This window comes from Delphinapterus leucas, chromosome 13 (genome assembly GCF_059928025.1).
Source record: "Delphinapterus leucas isolate spDelLeu-1000000601 "Yukka" chromosome 13, BTC_Dleu_Yukka2, whole genome shotgun sequence".
Taxonomy (NCBI): domain Eukaryota; kingdom Metazoa; phylum Chordata; class Mammalia; order Artiodactyla; family Monodontidae; genus Delphinapterus; species Delphinapterus leucas.
The window spans coordinates 74,456,725-74,478,756 of record NC_143141.1 but is presented as its reverse complement, the minus strand read 5'-3'; the positions used below and the strand labels follow the sequence as shown (position 1 = coordinate 74,478,756).

General features: G+C 37.6%; 1 protein-coding gene across 4 annotated transcripts in view; it reads right to left on the bottom strand.

Annotated features, from left to right (window-relative positions):
* The window catches only part of ASXL2 (ASXL transcriptional regulator 2), a 129,644-nt gene that overhangs the window by 49,913 nt on the left and 57,699 nt on the right, over positions 1-22,032 (bottom strand). The gene's annotated exons all lie outside the window — the stretch shown is intronic.

Here is a 22,032-nt window from a genome sequence, read left to right as displayed (position 1 = left end):
TATAATGATTCCATAGTTATCTATATTACGATGGTCTTTAGACCTATCATGAGATCACTTTAAAAGACATAAAGCAGGCTTTGGAATATTCATCTTCTATGTAGAAACCTGGTTAAAAGTTTACTAATTCTAATATACATTTATCATATTTTCTAGAGTTTTAGGTATATAATAAATTATCTGTTGAAAATATACATATATCATTTTCCTTTCTAATTGTAAGCAATTTCATTTTCCTATAGCAATATAAATGGAAATGTGTGGCATCCTTAAATTAAAAAAAAAAACCAACTCACAATATCTGAGGGATAAGGCAACTTATTCGCACATTTCCGTATCTCCCTTCTCAGTTCTCTGCTGGTACTACTCAATAACCCAAAGAAGCCTACTGGAAGAGGCTGCTAGATATCTTGGGTATCTAAAGATAAGGTTCTCTGTGGGAGAGAGCAGGACCACTGTCTTCTGGTACTGTGAAGGTGCTGAGGGTCAAAAACTGAAAAGATGGGGACTTCCCTGGTGGCGCAGTGGTTAAGAATCCGCCTGCCAATGCAGGGGACACTGGTTCGAGCCCTGGTCCGGGAAGATCCCACATGCCGCGGAGCAACTAATCCCGTGTGCCACAACTACTGAGCCTGCGCTCTAGAGCCCGCGAGCCACAACTACTGAGCCTGTGTACCACAACTACTGAAGCCCACGCACCTAGAGCCCGTGCTCCACACTCGCCGCAGCTAGAAAAAGCCTGCTAATAGCAGCGAAGACCCAACGCAGCCATAAATAAATAAATAAGTAAATAAATAAATAAATAAAATAAAATAAACTGAAAAGATGGAGGACAACGAAGAAAATAAAGGAAAACCTTTTGTTAAAGAAAATGGTGAGGAGACTTCCCTGGTGGCACAGTGGTTAAGACTCCGTGCTCCCAATGCAGGGGGCCTGGGTTCGATCCCTGGTCAGGGAACTAGATCCCACATGCATGTCGTAACTAAGAGTTTGCATGCCACAACTAAGGAGCCCGTGAGCCGCAACTAAGGAGCTTGCCTGACGCAACTAAGACCCAGGCCAATCAAATAAGTAAATAAATAAAGTATTAAAAAAAAAAAAAAAGAGGGACTTCCCTGGTGGCGCAGTGGTTAAGAATCTGCCTGCCAATGCAGGGGACACGGGCTCGAGCCCTGGTCCGGGAAGATCCCACATGCCGCGGAGCAACTAAGCCCGTGTGCCACAACTACTGAGCCTACACTCTAGAGCCCACAAGCCACAACTACTGAAGCCTGCTTGCCTAAAGCCCGTGCTCTGCAACAAGAAAAGCCACCACAATGAGAAGCCTGAGCCCCACAACGAAGAGTATGCCCCTCTCGCCACAATTAGAGAGAGCCCACACACAGCAACAAAGACCCAACTGAGGCAAAAATAAATAAATTAATTAATTAAAAAGAAAAAGAAGGGCTTCCCTGGTGGCGCAGTGGTTGGGAGTCCGCCTGCCGATGCAGGGGACACGGGTTCGTGCCCTGGTCCAGGAGGATCCCACGTGCCGCGGAGCGGCTTGACCTGTGGGCCATGGCCGCTGGGCCTGCGCGTCCAGAGCCTGTGCTCCGCGACGGGAGAGGCCACGGCAGTGAGAGGCCCGCGTACCGCAAAAAAAAAAAAAGAAAAAGAAAAACACTGAGTATCTCCAGGCTGATTTTCAGTTATGTTTATCTAATTTAGATATTTCCATGTTAAAAATACATATAATGCAATTCTAGTCAAAACTCCCAAGTTTGTATCAAACAAACATATAAAAATTGCCAAGAAATTTCTGGGAAATAAATGATGAGAGACTTAAGAAGATATTAAAATGTACTCTAAGCACATTATTAGAATATTAGTGAATAATGAATTACTGAATTGAATAATTATTGAATAATAATAATTAAATTAGAGTTTTATTGAAGCAATGTGTTTCTGGGACAGGATAAACAGGCAAATGTTCACTCTTACAGACTGCTGGTGGAACAAAATAGAAAATATAGAAACAGATCACAATAAATGTAAAAGGTACTATTTCTGTGTAGCAGGAAGAAGACTGAGTTATGACACGGTCACCTGTGGTGAGAATCTTTCTCTTCCCCTGAGCAGTATGAGAAAATAATACCTAAGACTTTCAGTCATATGACCATGAGGGGAGTATCTGGAATTTGGGTGGAGCAACACAAAGGAGAGAGAAAGGAAGGGCTAGGTAAGGATTATAGAGGAAAATTCAACACCCAAAAAGGCAGAGCTGAGCAAAGAGGAAAACAGCAACATTCTTTTTTTTAGCAATATTAGTTATGCCACTGTATCCAGCCTTGCCTTAAGCCAGTCCCACCTTTGGAATTTTGTTGAGGTTTTAAGTCACAAACAACCGAGAGAGTCCTAAATAAAATAGTTTATTTAATAATTAAATAATTATTTAATTCTCACAGCTTATATAAAAACATATTCCAAATGGATTAAAGGCCAAAATATAAAAAGTAGAAGGAAAACAGTATAACCTACAGGATAGAGCAACCTTTCTACATAAAAGAGAAAAAAACCCAAACCACAAAAGAAAACCTTAATAATAAAAATTTCTGTACAGGAAAAAAAATCATCAACAAAACTATACAAAGCATACCTAAAAGAGCTTTCTAGGAAAATACAAACAACCAATTAGAAAAAAATGGATAAAGGATATGAAAATGCAATATAAATGGCCAACAGAATACATGAAAAGCTGCCCAAACTTTACAGTGGCTAAAGGAAAACAAATGAAACCGAGACACCACTGGTCAGACTCGTAAAAATCAAATATCTTCGGGTCTTTGTTAGCAGTACTGTACTAAGGTCAGTTTCCTGGTTTTGATATTGTACTGTAGTTATATAAGACATTACCACTGGAGGAAGCGGGGTGAGGTATCCATGGGACTATTTTTATAATTTCCCATGAGTTTATAATTACTTTTTAAAAATGAATTGATAAAATCCATTGCAGGTAAGGTTATGGGGAAATGAGCACTCTTATATAGAAATGAGCACTCTTATATAGACTCTTAATATAGACTCAATTCTGCCTTAAGAAAGTAACACGCAAATATCCACTAAAATAAAAAATATTAGGGGCCACTGATGCAACATTCCCACTTCAATCTATCCTACAAAAATAAGGCCACAAAGACTTATGGACATCTATGCAAGGATTAACTCCAGCACTGTTAAAAGCATCAAAACACTAAAAATGACCTCAAAGTCAGTAAGAGGATGGTTCACCATATGTTACTAAGGTAACCAACAGGATATGAATCAATAACAGCAACATTAACAGCAAAAGGAGTGCTAAATTCCAGGAAGCATTCTGGTTAGCCCTCACAACAATACTTTGAGGTAAGCAAAATTATGACACCATTTTTACAAATGAACAAATGAATGTATTGAGGTGTTAAGTAAGCTGTTCAAGATCACACAGTGATTAGTCAATGGTGAAGCCAAGATTCCAGTAAGAAGAAAGAAAAGAGAAGCAGAACAGGAAAGAGACTGTTTAAAAAGAACATATAATCAAGTGAAAAGAAAACATGCTATAATCTGTAGTTCAATAAACTATCTGGGTAAAGCTTTGCCCCAATTTTTGGTATTCAATTTCAATATTAAGTACCAACTCTGTTTAGTACTGTTTACTAAGTACACAATAAACTAGGGTCTGTGGGGCCAAGGAGGAAAGCTTTCTTAGTTCAAAGTCTAATGGGAAAGACAGACAAGGGAATAAACTGCCACAAGCACCTGTAACCAGTGCTACCAATACAGACCTAAGTCCACAATCCCTGACCCCAAACACTTAAGGCCAAATGTTTCAGACATAAAAATCTGTTTGGATTTTAGAAAGGCAACATGATATGCCATATACTATGTAATATCACCAGAGATTAGGGGCAGCAATCCCATAACCAAACACAGTGAAACACATGAATATTCACACTAAGTGGGAGAAACAAAGACTACATATAGTTTCATGTCAGTTTCAAGAGAAGGTGTTGTTGACAAATGAGGTTTGTTACCAAAAGACTAAAAAACTTTTTCAAGGATTTTGGAATTATAGAATCGAGAACACAGGCTTGTATATATAAAGTACTTTAGGTCAGAGAGAAAGAAACAATCTCTTCTAGGGCTTAGTACCTAGAACCAAAAACAAAACCAAACAAACAAAAAGCCAAAAAAAAACAAACAAAAAAATCCCAACTCAATCAAACCAAAACAAAAAAAAACTCCTTACAGTAAAACCCATAAAAATGAAAGCAAATGGCACACATGTACATCTGGTGAAAAGATGTGGTAACAGAGATACAGACACCATCATATTTTCCTTGCAAATCCAATGTAATTTTCCTTTGAAGGAAATAAAGTTTCAAAAAACCCACAAGATACACAGAACACTATACTGTTTAAAACAATAATATAGATTTGATTTCAAGAAAACATAAAATACCAGAGAATCCTTGCAGAGTTTATTTTTATTAATAATGAAGCAATGGCAGAAAAGTAAAATAGGCTACACTGCCCATGATGGCAGGAATATACCTTCAAGGGAAGTAACTCCAGAATGATATAATTAAATAAAAATAACTGAATAACTTGAAGGAATAGGCATCACCTTCATGAGTGACAAAACACTGGTACTAAGGAGATCATACTGACATAAAGTCAAGTAAATATAATATGGGCTTAAGTCCTGACACCTGTAGCAGCTGAAACAAGAACACCTCAAAATATTACATAACTATCATGAGATAATTTAGCTTTTAATTTTTTTGTCCATGCTCAGGAGACTGGCGTTGGGGCAGGGGTTGGGGGCGGCTCTCAAGGAAAGGAACAAATGCAGTGCTGTAATTTTATGCTGATCTACCCCACGAAGGAAACATACATAAGGCCCAAGAACAAAAGTAACTTCAGTCATGCTGTCAACAGCCTTATTTAATTCTCTCTGCAGTAAAAGTGGTTCCTTAGCAGTAGCCAGCAGGGCTGAAAAGACCTGAGGTCTATAATCACACTGCTCAGAGGAAACAACATAGTAACTCATGAAAAGAGACATCACTGTGTGGCCAAAAGAGCCAGATTTATGTATTCATACCAATGTGAATTTATATCTGAGTGTGGCCATGGGCAAGTCACTGTAAACACCCTTAATTTTCTCATCTGTGAAACTGAGGAAATACCATCTAATCTGTAATTTGTGCAGAATCTCAATTCATATATAAAGTGTATGCCACAGAGAAGTGATTCAGTAACTGTGGTAGTTACCTTAACAACTTGCTCCCCCATTCCAGTTTCATAACGTTCCAGTGTTCCCTACCTATCTCAAATGAGAGTAACTTCTCTCACCCCCATCAATTCTCCACTCTGAAGCCAGAGTGACCTTTTAAAAACAAGCATGGGACACTTCCCTGGTGGTGCAGTGGTTAAGAATCTGCCTGCCAATGCAGGGGACACAGGTTCGATCCCTGGTCTGGGAAGATTCCACATGCCGCGGAGCAATTAAGCCCGTGAGCCACAACTACTGAGGCCTGCGCACTCTAGGGCCCACGTGCCATAACTACTGAAGCCCATGCGCCCTAGAGCGCACATGCCACAACTACTGAGCCCACGCACTCTAGGGCCCGCGTGCTGCAACTACTGAGCCCGCGCACCTAGAGCCTGTGCTCCACAACAAGAGAAGCCACTGCAATGAGAAGCCCGCGCACAGCAATGAAGAGTAGCCCCCGCTCGCCGCAACTAGAGAAAGCCAGCGCACAGCAACCAACCCAGCCAAAAGAAAAAATAATAATAATAAGTAAATAAAAACAAGTATGATCGTGCCACCTCTGCCCAGCTTAAAATTCATCCATGATATCACAATGTTCTTAGAATGAAGTCCAGAATTATCAAAGTGACCTGACCCACCTCCCCCATCTCCACTCTGGCCTACTCTAGCCTTCTTTCCATTTTGTAACTTACAATCCTCCTGACTTCTTGGCCTTTGTACTAATTAATACTAATTAATGCTTCTGCTTGTAATGATAACCCTCACCTTTTCTCCTAGCAAGCTCCAATTAATTCACTCTTCAGATTTCAGCCTCAATGTACCCTGTTTAAGGAAGCCATGCCAATGTTATATAGAATCCAATACTTTTCCTAAATACATATCATTTATAACTACATATATTGTAAGGAAAAAGTTTTAATTTAACACGTGACTCCATTGTGGGCCAGCCAGATTCAACAGCATGTGATTTCACTGAAGCTCTGGGAAGCAGATTCTCTCTTCTCTTCTATATGCAAACCCGAAAGCATATAGGCTCCAGGACCTACAAACAATTCTGCAACTATGATGGATGAGCCTGATGAAAATGGAACAAAAATGAAGGAAGCAGAGCTGAGAAACTGATCAAACTGCCAGAGCACCTGGATCAAGTTCTGCCAGGTTTTCTTCACTTACATCAATTAATTTCCTTTGATGTTTAAGCCAGTTTACATTGCATTTCCTGTTATTTACAACAGAAAATACCTTAACTGACAAAGCATCTAGGTCGAAAGCATTCATATTGACAGAGATATGAAAAGGATGCAGAAGTGTAGGATACTCAAAGGTGACAACTCTCTCCTACCAATGAGAAAATATGTTTATGAATACACAGTGTATACTGAATAAGAAGAGGCAAAGTGCTACTAAACCTGTACAGACAAACTCAAGTACCCAAGATACTCAGAAATATTTATCTTAACTTTTTTCTAAATCTTAAACTTCAAGGACTAAGAAAGAATCAAGCTGAGACCTAGGCATGAAAAGCAAAAGTGGCAGAATGAATTACTGTTTTTAATTCATCATTCACTCCCTGTATCATGCCACCTTACAGTAAAGAAAATATATTTATTTCCCTGCCCGACTGATGTTGGGCTTGGCCATAAGACTTGATCAATGAAATGATAACAGAAATGACAGAAACAGCAGCTAACATGTGCTTGCATAGTCTGACTTACTCCTGACTGCCACAAGAGCAGGCCACTGATTCCAGGAGAACAGAGAACCCACAGCCTAGAGCCAAGCCTAGGCAACAATAACTGAGCCCCAGCTCCTCTAAAGACATGAAGAAGAAAAGGAACTATTCGTTATAAACCACTGAAATTAAGACTTAGGCAGCAAAAACTGACTGATAAGCCCTGTATAATGCAAGGAACATCTGCCTTCTTAGCAATACTCAATACCAGACAGTAAAAAATTTATATCCAGCCAAGATGTCATTCAAACAACGAAGCAACAGAAAGATATTAAGCCCATGAGAACTCAGGGAAAAGACCACCCATAAACTTAAATCTAGCCAACAAAGAAATAAAAAAATTCAGGAATGGAGAAATGTTTAGAGAAAAAAAAGTAAACAGCTGCAATTATAGTGATATAAGAGAAACGCAAATGCTTTCTATTTTTTTCAACTTTCATTTTAAAAATGACAACACACCTTCAGAATTTTTCTATTTTCTTTTCCGTCAACTTCAGAGATTATTTAGGAATTAATATCCTAAATGAAGTATATTTATAATCTTCAGTGAAAAAATGAGCAATTTTCTTAGTTTCTTCAATTAAATGCAATAAACAGTGGTTAGTCCTGGCTAGTGAATTTCAGGATACTTTTCTAGTGTACATTTTTTTCATTACTGATTGACCTTTTTTTGGTCATCAGGAATCATTTTTACAAAAATATTAAACAGTCCAAAATATATGAATAAATTACTAAAACAATATAACTTCTGAAACAGAGTAAGGCTCTTTTACAAAATCACTTCCTTTTCACAGGGCATGCTATTTAAAACAAAACAAAAATTAGAACAGCAGGTAAGGGGGCAGGGAGACTATATATAGACTGAAGTGCAAGACTTCCAAAGAGAAAAGACACAATGAATAGCAAAGTATTTGTTGACCAAGTATTTTGTACAAGAAGAGACACACTCAAAAAGAGAGTCAGTCACAGATGCCCACAAATGCAAAGAATAGGGATACCTATATATAACATTTAAAGATCAAGAGACAAGCCAAAGATGAAGGGGCTGGGAGGATTCAGTGGTTTTAGAATGAGTATGTTTAGATTGTATCACCAAAACTTGTAATCATTTCAATTATAGGGTAATGATTGTTAGGGGGAAAATCAGCTATTCCCTTGAAGAACATCAATATAAATGCAATCATGACATTTTGATAATAAGGCGAAAAGTCTGTTACATCAAAGTATATTTTCAAATAGAATTACAAAGGCTTTGCAAACCTATGACAGAACAGCTTACATGTTAAAATTTACCTTTAACCTAAAGTATGTTTGATAAATGATTCATTATACTACAAATCTGTTTAGGCACCCATGCTAAAGACTTCTCTTAATGCTGTTTGTGTAGGGATTAAACTGTTACTTTCTACTTAAGCAATAAAATAAATGAATATAGTAGAAAATAATAACCCACAGAATAAGAGAGGAATCTATGAGTTCATACTAATATAAATAAATGAACAAATCAATGAATGGGGGAGAATTCTTTGCATGTAATTCCAACTAACAAGGAAGAAATGATGGAATTAGAAAAATCACCATATGTGGCCACCACACTGCAGGCAAGTATTATCAGTGGAAGTTGTGGTGGACATACTCTAAAATGACCCCCAGTTATCATCACTTCCTGGTATATCCTGTGTAATCCCCTCCCCTTAATGTAGGTGAAACCTGTGACTTGCTTCTAACCAATACAGAATACAGCAGAGCAGGCAGAACAGTGACTACGTTACGAGAAAGACTGCAGTATCCTTGCAAAGTGACTCTGACTCTCCCTTGCTGGCTTTAAGGAAGTATACATGGGGAGGCCCAAGTGGCAAAGAACCCATGGCAGCCTCTAGCCAACAGCCAGCTAGGAACTGAATCACCCCATTTTGATAAACCCCAAGGATCTGAAACCTGCCAACAACCACCTAGCTTAGAAGTGGTTCCTTCTCCAATTAAGCCTTCAGATAAGAACCAACACCTTGGCTGCAGCCTTGCAGAGAACCCAGTAAAACCATGCGCCCAGACTGCTGACACACAGAAACTGAGATAATAAATGTGTGTTGTTTTAAGCTCCTAAATCTATGATAATGTTGTTAAGCAGCAACAGATAACTAACAATGAGATGCTAAAACCAGTGGGCAAAGATACAGTGAGAAACAAGATATTTACACAGTCTCAAAGTATCTCCCTCCACACACAAGATGTTAATTACAAAGGGGGAAAAATTATATCTTTATAGTGGAGAACCTTGGCAGACATCACATAAAATAAGGGACTGGCGTAATCAACACCAATAATGGGATAAACTGAAACCACACACTTTTTGATACGATGTAGTGAAAATGACATATCATTTCTGTGACATTCCTGCCAAAAATGTACAACCTGAATCTAATCATGAGTAAACATCAGATATATCCAAACTGAAGGACAGTCTACAAAATAGCTGGTCTGAACTCTTCAAAAATATCAAGCTCATGAAAGACAAAGACTAAAAGAATGTTCCCACATTAAAGGAGACTGTAAAGATAACATGAAAACTAAATGTAAATGCAATGTGTGATCCTGGATTGGGACATCAGTGGAAGAATTATCAAATTTAAATAAAGCCTGTTGATTAGAAAGTAATATTACATTAATATCCTGATTTTGATAGTTACACTGTGGTTATGTAAAAGAATATACTTGCCTTTAGAAAGTATACTCAAGTGTTTAAATGTGAATGGGGCAGCATGTCTACAATTCTCAGACATTTCAGTAACACAAACTAGACAGATAAAGTACATAAAATGTTAACATTTGTGGAATCTAGGTAAAGTTATATAAAAATTCTTTGTACTGCTTTTGCAACTTTTAAGCCTAAAATTAATAACCCAAATGAATAAATAAAAAGCTAAAAATATGCAATATATATAAGAAGTCTATAAAAACAATATGGACCAATGAAAAAGTATGAAGTGCTAGTAAGTGCTACAACATGGATTAACCTCAAAAGACCACATATTATATGATTCCATTTATATGAGATGTCCAGAAATGGGCAATCTACAGAGACAGAAAGTAGATTAGAGGCTGGCAGTGGGAACTAGTATTAACTGTATACACGTATGAAAAATCTTACTGGGGATTACAGTGTTAGTTGCACAACTCAGTAAATTTACTAAAAATCACTGAACTGTACAGTTAAGATGGGTGAAATTTATGGTATGTACTTTACACCTCAATAAAGTTTTTAAAAAAAGATGATGTGGAAAAGAAGCGAACTTGGTTTCTCATTCATTGAACATTTACAGAATAGCTACCGTGTAACTGCACGGGGGTAAGTGCTGGTGATATAAAAAAAAAAAAAGTGGAAGTTTCCGTAAGCACACATTCTTACATTTTAATGTAAAAATAAATGAACTGGGGGCTTCCCTGGTGGCGCAGTGGTTGGGAGTCCGCCTGCCGATGCAGGGGACACGGGTCCGTGCCCCGGTCCGGGAGGATCCCACATGCCGCGGAGTGGCTGGGCCCGTGGGCCATGGCCGCTGAGCCTGCGCTCCACAACGGGAGAGGCCACAGCAGTGACAGGCACGCGTACCGCAAAAAAAAAAAAGAACTGGGACTGGGCACAGCCAAACGATATGACTCTTTATTTCCTAGCGTGTGCGTGTGTGCATGTGCGCACACACACACTATATTATCATTTAATTTATGATTAATTAACATTTCCCTCCCACCAGAAAGATGAGGCAAGTTGGTACAGATTTTAAATGTTCAGTAATGTAAAAATTTTAGCCACAAATGCAAATTTGCTATCAATTCAGGAACTGAACAAAATCAGAAACTTAGGTTTAGAACTTACTAAAGATATCTTCTAAAAATTAACTGATAACCTTTCCCATAACTAATCACGCCAAATTTCTCCACTGAAAGTCTGGACATTTTCACTATTGTTTTCTTTCATTTTTAGTTTCTTTCTGGAGCTTGAGGATACAAATAAAACTGTAAGTGAAGTCTGCAAAAGGGTTCATAAACATACAAAGCCCATCAACTCTCAGTAAAAAATCTTTAGCTTTCTTTATCTTGTCTATAGCTCTCCTAATTCCACAGGTCCTTCTGGCACTCTTAAAGAATTTACTCACTTGTTATACCAATTCTGTATCATCACATTGTAGGCAGAAATTTTAAAAAATTCACACTCACATTCTTCTACAATCTTCTATCACTGCTTAGATTTTAAATTTAACAGGGCAAGATAAACATTTACTACCTTCTACAAAAATTTAAAGAAGTACTTCTGCTCATCCCCTCTACCTTAGGCAAATGTCTTATTATTTCCTACTAATACAATACAGTGGTTGTTTCTCCCACATTAGATAAAAATGTACCCTACTCAAATTACAACAAAATCCAACAACTTTATTGTGGTAAAATACAGATAACATAAAATTTACCATCTCAACCACTTCTAAGTGTAGTTCACTTTCACTTAAGTACATTCACACTGTTACACAACCAAGCACCAGAACTCTTCTCACCTTGCAAAACTGAAACTCTACACCCATTAAATAACTCCCCATTTCCCCCCTACACCAGCTCCTGGCAACCACCCTCTACTCTCTGTCTCTATAAATATGACTTATACTTGAGGTCTCTCATGTAAGTGAAATCATACAATACTTGTCCTCTTGTGTCTGCATTATTTCACTTAGTATAACGTCCTGAAGTTCATGCATGTTGTAGAATATGTTAGAATTTCCTTCTTTTTAAAGGCTGAAAAATATTCTATTGAATGTATATGCCACACTTTGTTTATCCATTCATCTGTCAATAAACATTTGGGTTGCTTCCATCTTTTGCCTACTGTGAATAATGCTGCTATGAACACTGGTGTAAAATTATCTATTCAAGTCCTTGCTTTTTATTCTTTTGTGTATATACCCAGAAGTGGAATTACTGGGTCGAATAAAATCCTACAACATTTTTTTGTTTTTATTGTGGTACACGGGCCTCTCACTGTTGTGGCCTCTCCCGTTGCGGAGCACAGGCTCCAGACGCGCAGGCTCAGTGGCCATGGCTCAAGGGCCTAGCCGCTCCGCGGCATGTGGGATCTTCCCGGACCAGGGCACGAACCCGTGTCCCCTGCATCAGCAGGCAGACTCTCAACCACTGCGCCACCAGGGAAGCCCCAAATCCTACAACTTTTAATCATTCTTTACCTTACTCTCACTTTACATAACCATCTCTCAGGTGCAAATACCTACAGACAAGAATCGGATAAAATCCGCAGGTTGACAAGGAGCTTCATAGGTCATCTAGTCCATTTACCTACAGATGCTTATATATCCCCTCCTAAAACGTCATAAACAGGTTAATCATCCAGTCTTTTGCACAAGCATATAATGTGGTGGAGAATCACTATGTCCTCAAGCATTTCCAAATATTCATAAATTCTGCCTTAAGTTAAGCCAAATACATCTTCCATTTTTTAGCCCTGATTTTATGATGTAAATCAGTGGTTATCATGGTGGAAAAATTTAGGAGGATCTTTTCCTTCCTCTCTGTGATTTTCTCTACTGTCTAAATTTGCTAAAATGACCTTGTAATAAACTATCTTTGTAAGCAGGGGAAACAAATTTAACATTATTTCTTCACTAATCCATATGACAGCCCTTCAAGTACTTTAAGACTCTTCATGAAACCCTAAAGTCTTTTTCAGATTTTTGGTCTCTCTTCTCCTCACTGGCATCTCCTCCCCTGCAACCAAGCTAAACAAATTTAATATAAAAAACTTTTACAATCCATCCTCAAAATTCACCAATGTCTTCCAACATTTATTATCCCCAGTTCAAGCCTTTGATAAAGAGCTTTAAGGGACATCGTCAGCCTAATTTATTTAATCCTAGACATACTACACTTTGCAATAGATAACCCTGCCTTATCTTGACTTTAATCCCAATCTCTTCATTTTTCTGCACTCCTTCCTACAGAACAGCCTTGTCAAAACTAAGACATAATCAGCTTCCCTATCCCTGACTCAACTATTATACACTCTGTCCTTCGAAGTTCAATCCCCTGAATTTCAGTAGGATTAAATAATGGACTCAGACTTTCAAGGTTAAAAGAAATGCAGAATTATCTAGTTCCCCAAACAGATGCTTGACTAAACCCTATTTCAGGTCAATATTAAATGTAAAAATAAACTTATAAGAATCTTTCGCTCATGTGATATACGTGTATCTACCCACACACACAGTAATCATTATCCACATACTAGCTAAAACAAATCAGCACCACATAACTTTAAAATCAACAGCTGATTTGTGGCATGCTTACCTGACAGAGTACACAAAACAAAACTGAACTCAACAGCACCCTGATGATGGAAAATAGTAAGTTTAGAAATCATTAAATTAATAGTCTTGGTAGGCTTTAAATTCACTGAAAATTTTTGTATTCTTACAAACGCTTTCATTAAAATCTTTTGCTTGCCTTCCCTTGGTCATACTACCTGCAATTCTTCCAATGAGAAGTTCATTTGGGTTAACAACTAACCTACTTTTTAAAAAGAAATAACATAAATGTAGTTTTTAAATTTAAAGAGTAGCATCCCACTTATCTATCCTTTAGTGAATTAGTTTCTTCACACTATTTTCCTCCCCAAACATGCCATGAAACAAACAGAAATAAACCCACTGGAGAAAGGGTAAAAGGGTACGTAGGAAAACTTTCAAACAGGCATTCTGGGAGAAGGAGGCCCAGTTGGGACCACAAAATGAGAAGTATGGATTAACAGAGCAGTGAAAGGGCACGAAACAAGTAAGAGTAATCTAGGAATAGCATGGAGAGGGAGGTCATAGAAACAAAAAATGATTCTTCAGAAACTGTGCTTATGTACTCTCTCTATCCTTTTAATACTTCACTATAAATCTTCATTCTCTTCACCTTCCTATTATTGTCTTTTTTTCCCACTACTGTTTTTTAAAAAGCATGGCTTTTCTACTACCAGTAAGAAATGAGCAAAACCACTTCAAAAGGGGAGGGAAAAAAAAAAGAGTCCAGTGTTTCTGTGACTTATTTTAAAGTAAATACATGGAACATAAAGTACTTGACTCCTATCTTATTTAGTCCATGGCCACTTCCACTATTCGTTCACTACAGCATGTTGCTTTTCAGTCTGATGAGAAAGAGGTAAGAAAAAGTAGACTTTAAGACAAACATAGTGCTTGTCACTCTAACTACTGCGTATAAAGAAATATCAACTGCTTTTATTTCAGCTCATCAGGATGCTAACATTTCTTAACTGGTTGAGCCAAGTTCCTAAACAGCCATACATCTCTGAACTAAAGATATACAGAGGGTTACACGTGAGGACATATTATTTGAGGTAAAAGAATTAGTGAGGAAAACAGGAACTGAAAATAAAATACTTGTCAGTATAAGTTATAGAAATAGTCCTGAAAGAAATGAGCTAGGGAAAGAATAAAATTTAACAAATTTGATTAGGTACATCAAAAAAATAAGAATTTGTTTAATTTTCTATCTCTGTTCTATTTGGTATTCTTGTTCATTTAGCAATGTAGTTTATACACCTAAATAGCCAAAGCTATTGACTACAATTATTTTCTGCTTTTGAACAAGAGCTGTCGGTCTTGACATAGCCATTTATGTCGAGATTCAGAGTTTTGAAGTAGTCAATTGATCGATGAATTTTACCAATTCTTGGCATTTTCCAACTCACAGAAGTAACTTAAGAGTTACAGTAAAGCTCATATAATTAAATGGCTTTGACTGCGAGTATCTTCCCTCAATCCTCAAAAATAAAGACTAAAATAGGAAGGGCAGGGCTTCCCTGGTGGCGCAGTGGTTGAGAGTCCACCTGCCGATGCAGGGGACACGGGTTCGTGCCCCGGTCCGGGAGGATCCCACATGCCGCACAGCGGCTGGGCCCGTGGGCCACGGCTGCTGAGCCTGCGCGTCCAGAGCCTGTGCTCCACAACGGGAGAGGCCAAAACAGTGAGAGGCCCGCGTACCGCAAAATAAATAAATATAAAAAAAAATAATAAAATAAAATAAAATAGGAAGGGCAAGGTGGCACCAGCGAGTGGGATCAAACCACAAGAAGCAGCCCAGCCCAGGAAGCCTCTCTGTCCCTACAAGCTGGAGGCTTCCTTTTCCCTACACCTAGAGCCATCAGGCAGCCTGTTCTGTGGAAACTCCTCCCACTCCTTCAGAAAGATGCAGCAGAGATCACTAAGAGACTCTGTGTCACCAAATAAAACAAGAAGACCAAAATAGCACAGCAAAGGCTTTGAAAATTAAATTAAGTTGAAAATGAAATAAAACTTCTAGATTGGCTCAATAGTGGAATGGAGAGGACAGAGTCAATGACCTTAACGACAGATCAATAAAATTTACCTGATGTGAACAACAGAGAGAAAAATAAAACTGAAAAAAATTTAACAGAACCTCAGGGAGTTGTGGGATAATAACAAAAGATTCAAAGTTTACATCATCAGAGTCTCAGAAGGAAAGGAGAAAGAGTATTCAAAGAACTAAGGGCTGAAAAACTCTTACTTGGTGAAAAATAAACCTACATATGCAGGAAGCTCAGTGAATCTAAATAAGATAAACTCAAAATAGTCCAACACCAAGACATATCGCAATTACGGACATCCCTGGTGGGCCAGTGGTTAAGAATTTGCCTGCCAATGCAGGGGACACAGGTTCGAGCCCTGGTCCAGGAGGATCCCACATGCCACAGAGCAACTAAGCCCGTGCGCCACAACTACTGAGCCCACGTGCTGCAACTACTGAAGCCTGCGTGCCTAGAGCCCGTGCTCCGCAACAAGAGAAGCCACCGCAATGAGAAGCCCGCGCACCACAACAAAGAGTAGCCCCTGCTCACGGCAACTAGAGAAAGCCTGTGCACAGCAACGAAGACTCAACACAGACAAAAATAAAAATAAAATAAATAAATTTATTTTTAAAAAACCCAACGAGTTCTTACAATTGCTTGTGGCTTAAGTTTTTCTGCTGTACTCTTATCTTCTACAGTAAGCAATGTAGTGGACATCTGTTGTTTCTGCCTGGTCAATATATATTCTCTCTTCCTCTGGAAAGAATGTGCAATCTTGCTTTGGAGAACTATGCCTTACCCCACTGGAAATAGTCTTTGTAGGACTGTCCATCAAAGATGCCTCACCATCCCTGGACATTAGGCCAGCCAAGTTCACTCTTCTTTGAATTTTTAACCTTGAGCAGAGTAGACATAGACTAATTCATCCCAGCTGGAGTGCCTTGATGAGCCCATCCATTAGTTTGAGCTACCTAATCTCTGCAGCTACCTTAGTTCTCTTTATTTCAGAGCTTCTTTCTTTCCTTTCAGCCTGTGAGCTACCCCACATTCTTCAAATAACTTCCATTTTGCTTAAGTTATTTACATTTGGTTCCTATTATTCATACCTAAATAACCTAATCAAGAATAAGCCCCCCTCAAAAAACAAAAACAAAAAATTTTTTCTTACCTACTTTAAAATTTTTTAAATTATAATTCTAACTGTTTGTATGACCTGAATTAAGGTTTCTTCCATAAACTAATACTCAAAAATGAATAGGTTCTTGTAAACAAACTTAATGGAATACAAATTTAATTGGAGTTAAACTGATTTATCAAGCTCTAACTAAAAGCCAAGCATATCATGTCCAAGTGAAATGAAAACATGTGGATATGGTTTCTACTGTCTAGTATCACAGGCAAGTGAGATAATTATAAGAAGTAACTATAATATAACATGAGAACTGCTATAACAGAGGTGTACTTAAAATGTTACAGAAACACAGATAAAAAACCAATTCAGTAAAGATCCAGACTATGAATTTTAACCTGTTCTGGGCCTTGTTTTAAGTACGTGTCAATCCCGTAAAGGATTTACCAATATTCTCTAAATCAGTAAGAGCGTAAACATGCATTTCAACCTTATAGCCAAACAGCAAGTGTTAGCTCACACATTTCCAATCTCTGAAATATTTTCATTTATTAATCTGTATAATGTTAGGTATCCTAATGCTAGAAAGTCAAATAATGATTTTAATAAAACTAAATGTAGATTGGGTTTCTAAAAATATGACCAAACAATGATTATAATAAATTGCGAGAAGAAAAAAAAAAAAAGCACATACAGCCAATATTTACATAGTAATATCACTCTTATTTATAATAGTTTCTAGACTAATTATTTAGTTTTATAAAGTAAAAATCATGCAACCAAGGGTAAAGTTAAATTAAACTTGTAAAAGAGTGCTTTATAACTGTATAATACTTCTTTAGAATAAAGTAATTCTTACCTTCTGGAGTTGGAATGCACCCCAAGAAAATGAAAGAAGGAAAAAAAAAAGAGCTTTTAATTTTTCTTTACAAAGCAACAATAAAGCCAAAAAATAAACTCTCCCTTCCCCTCCCAGAACATACAATTCTTCAAATTAGTACCCTCCCCAACACTTTGCTACATAAAATATTAATTTCTTCTTTAGAATTTACAAGTTAGTCCCAAATATCAGTGTCTAAAATACATCAACAGTCTAAACCATTTCAGATAACAGTTGCAGCACCTCAATTACGTGGCAGAGTAAAACTATTACAGCAGCTTAAAGTTAATGTGGATCCTGTGAATATTCCCCATTCTTTAATATCCTTCCCATGCATTTCAAATTTCAAGGAGCCATCATAAAGCCATCAGCTATAGACCCTAAGGTTTATTAGCTTCCCTTTGTTCCATAATGGAATTCATTATGAAGCTAAATAACAATAGATAAGAATACTCTTTTCTGTTAATATCCAAGCATTTTGTGTTTGTTTTTTCATAATTAATCCTTTTGACATCCCTACAAGGTTTGCAGGCTTGAAAGCAGACTGCAACTAGCAGGTAAAGAAAATGCAGGCTGAACACAAAGGTATCAGCCAACCTTAGATAAATATGGTATCAATTTAATTAATAATGTTCTTTATTCTTAAACTGAGCTCTTCCTAGTGAAATCACCTCAAGGCAATTCAGTTTTGCAGACAGTCAAATGATCTGCTCTGTGGCGATGATTTCTGCTGAAAACTAGTAGAAAATGTTGACTTTATTTCCTTTGCTATATACTTTTATATAAGAAGAGGTGAGGGAAAAAATTAGGTAATTGGATTAGTTTTTGGTGGGAGGTGAGCTAAGACATACTTAAATACCATGTAAGGGAGACTGTTTTGTTCCTAAGTAAGTGCATTTAATACTAATCAGATGCAGCTGGGACTCCTCCAAAGAGGTAAAATTTTAATCTGGCGAATGTTTATTGAGCATGATTTTAGCTAGATGGTTCCCAGAGATTTTTACAATTCCAACTCTAAAGGAGTTTGCCTGGGATACAAGACTGAGACATAAGAAAAACTCCTTGCTAGATAACGATTTTGAGCTCTGCAAGACAACAATATAAAGATCTATTTAAATGTTCCAATAAGATAGGTTCTTTAAAAATGTACTGGCCCTTTCAGAAGCCAAGTTACTACAATGGCTGGGGTTTTTATTTCAAATTCTTCCAGAAAGCAATTTACAGTTAGACAGCAACTAACCTAATGTTCTATGTTAGCACATGGTATAAATTTTATTTAAAAAACAACAGAGCAAATATACTAGTCAGAAGGGAAGGGAGAACTATAGATGTAGAGGCAGTATATACTGAAGAAAAGAACAAAAGTAAGTAATAAGCCTGAGTTTTAGTTTCACTAAGCTAGTTGTCCTACCCTGGCTGAGTCTCAATCTCTATGGGCCTTAATTCTTCAGTAATAAAATGGTATACGACTATAATATCCTATTATCTTTTCCAGCTATATCATTCTGTGACTAAAATAACGTGACTGGTTTGGAAAAGAGGTTGAGGAGGGAGAAGAAGATGAGGAATGCAAAAGAGATTACCCATTTGGGGGTGTAATTAATCAGGGGCATAATGTTGTAATAGAACTAGGTAGGCTTCATTTGTGAGGAATGCACATCCAAGTGACGTGCTTGTCCCCAAATCTGCCAATACTACTATATTAGTAGCACTTAGTCTTCCTTTCCAGGTCTTTTCCCATAAAGAACCAATGCTTTTAAATACTTCCTGGCTTGTTTCAGAGGTGACAAATAAGTAATGCTCAACCTTATTTAAAAGCTAGGCAGTTGGCTATACTCATTTATTAGCTGCACAACTTATTTACCCACACGAATTTTATGGTGTAAAGGATTCAAATTCATATGGGCCTCACCAAAATTACTATTATGTATCATAAACCCTTGGGACAACTCATAAATGGTCTAATTCAGAATATACTCAATCTGTGGATAATAAATTCATGAACACCCAGAATCTTTTTTCTTTCTCTTTCCTCTTCTACTCATGAATGGCAAGACCAAAAAAAAAAAAACAAAAAGGAGTAAAAGAATTGGGTCTCAGGAAATGAATACCATTTTCTTCTTTCCTAAAAACTCTTTCTCTATTAGCTGATTTTTTTAAAAAGAGTCAAGATAATACAGCCAACAGAATGAGCAAAGCAGGTAAAAGAACTCTGGGGGGGTGGGGGGCGTGGTGGTAGTTATTAAAAGCAATGGTTACCTCAGAAGGAAGGCTTGAAGTCCTAAACTTAACACTGTAAAAGCACATTTGTAAACAATAATGGCAGCCACAGCTGACTGGCAGGAAAAACTTGTTGTACAACAGATTAAGGATAGAAGTAGTAACAAGTGATAACGTTTTAAGGATTAGCAGGAATGGTCTCAAAGTGTACATAAGCACTTGATTTATGTACTACGAATTATTGTGTACGTTTTATCAATAGTATGTATGCTTAACGTGTATGTTTAGTTGCTCTGTTTTTAAAAATAAACCAGAATATCCAACTGTACATAAATAGTCTCTCTAGTTCTTATCTGTTAAATACATACTGGAATGCCGAAGTAATAAAATACCTGAAATTCACCCCAAAACAGTCTGGGGTGAGAGGACTATTTATAATTTATGCTGGAGGATACATACTTTTGTTTTAGTTTGGAATTTTCCAAAAGTAAAAATTTACATTAAAAAAACTGTCTTCAGTACCTAACTTACAAACCTAGACTTATAACGTAGGTTAAAGTTTATTACCACAGAAGGGAAAGAATGTATTTTTAGATTCTATAACATACCTGGAACTATTTATTCATCAACATCCGAAACAGGTATTAAATATTAATCTCTGAAAACAGATACCTACTCTACAGCTCCAGATCATTACTACCCTTTAACTGCTGTCCTGACAAGTATAACAAAACCAGTCCCCACACTTGAATACGTCCCCTCACCTCTCATAAGGTTCAAACCTTTTTTTCTGAATCTACAAAATATACTCAACGAATTCTTTACTAATCAACCCTCTTCACTTTCCCAGTTTATTCCTCTGTTCTTCCTCTCTATGGTAAATGGCAGCTGTACAATCAGGAAGCCTAGAAATAATGTTTTATTTCCTCCTTCCTTACACCTCCCATACCCAATCCATCAGCAAGTCCTGAAACATGATCTCAAATCTGTCTATTCTCTTCATCCTAATCCAAACCACCACATCTTGCATAATCTACTAAAACATCCTCTTTATTCGTCTCCTTAATCCCTTCAACTCCTAAATGCTGCAGTGCATTCTTCATAGATATATAAAATGTCAGGGGCTTCATGGTGGCGCAGTGGTTGAGAGTCCGCCTGCCGATGCAGGGGACACGGGTTCGTGCCCCAGTCTGGGAATGCCGCGGAGCGGCTGGGCCCGTGAGCCATGGCCGCTGAGCCTGCGCGTCCGGAGCCTGTGCTCCGCAACGGGAGAGGCCACAACAGTGAGAGGCCCGCATACCGCAAAAAAAATAAAATAAAATAATGTCAGACTACATATCATCTTGTAATTATCAGATATAAAGTAATTATCAGATGTAAGTATTTGGGGTAGGTTTATTTCCATTTGAGGACTGACTACACATTCGGACAGAGCAATGCTTAAACATTTAACCATGCCAATGGATTCATACTGGGTTATTGTGTACTATTCACATCCACTTACTTATTTGGTAGGAAAAAGAGGCTCCAATTATGGAACTAGTCAACACTGAGGTTCCAAACACCTAGTCATAAAACAGCTGTGTTAAATGGCCTACACCAGACTGTTTGTGATACCACCCCCCTTACTGCAATTTAAAAATGACTGGAAAACAAAGGCTACACCAAAATCTAGAATTCTATTCTAAGCCAAAGAAAAATACCATGATTCTGACTTGAAATTTGTGGTTAATCATGGAAGATTCCATGAATTTAAAGCTCAGTCCAATTTCATGATTTAAAATTGACCGGAATTTCTGGTGCTGGTGAAGACAAAGCAGGCCCACAATAGCCAGGCAGCCTTCCTGCCTGCCCATGTCTGTCTGCCTGTCTGCCTGTATCTGTCTCTCTGTCTCTCTCTCTCTGGCTAGTTACAACAAAAGACTGTGGACAAAAATGTAAAAAGCAACTTCCCACACAAAAACTTATACATGAATGTTCACAGTAACATAATTCATCATAGCCAAAAAGTGAAAATAACCAAATGTCCATCAATGGATGAATGGGTAAACAAAATGTGGCATATGTATACAATGGAATATTATTCCACAATGAAGGAATGAAGTACTGATAAATGCTACCACATGAATGATCCTTCAAATCATTATAACATACGAAAGAAGCCAGTCACAGAAGACCAAATAGTGTATGATTTCATAACACGAAATATCCAGAATTGGCAAATCCATGGAGACAGAAAGTATGTTAGTGATTGCCTAGGGCTGAGGCATGCGGAGAATTGCAGGGGACAAAGAAGGGGAGTGGCTAATCAGTACAGGGTTTCTTTTCAGGGTGATGCAAATGTTTTGGGTGAATATACTTAAAAAACAAACAAAAAACCCACTGAGCTGTATGCTTTAAAATGGTGACTTCT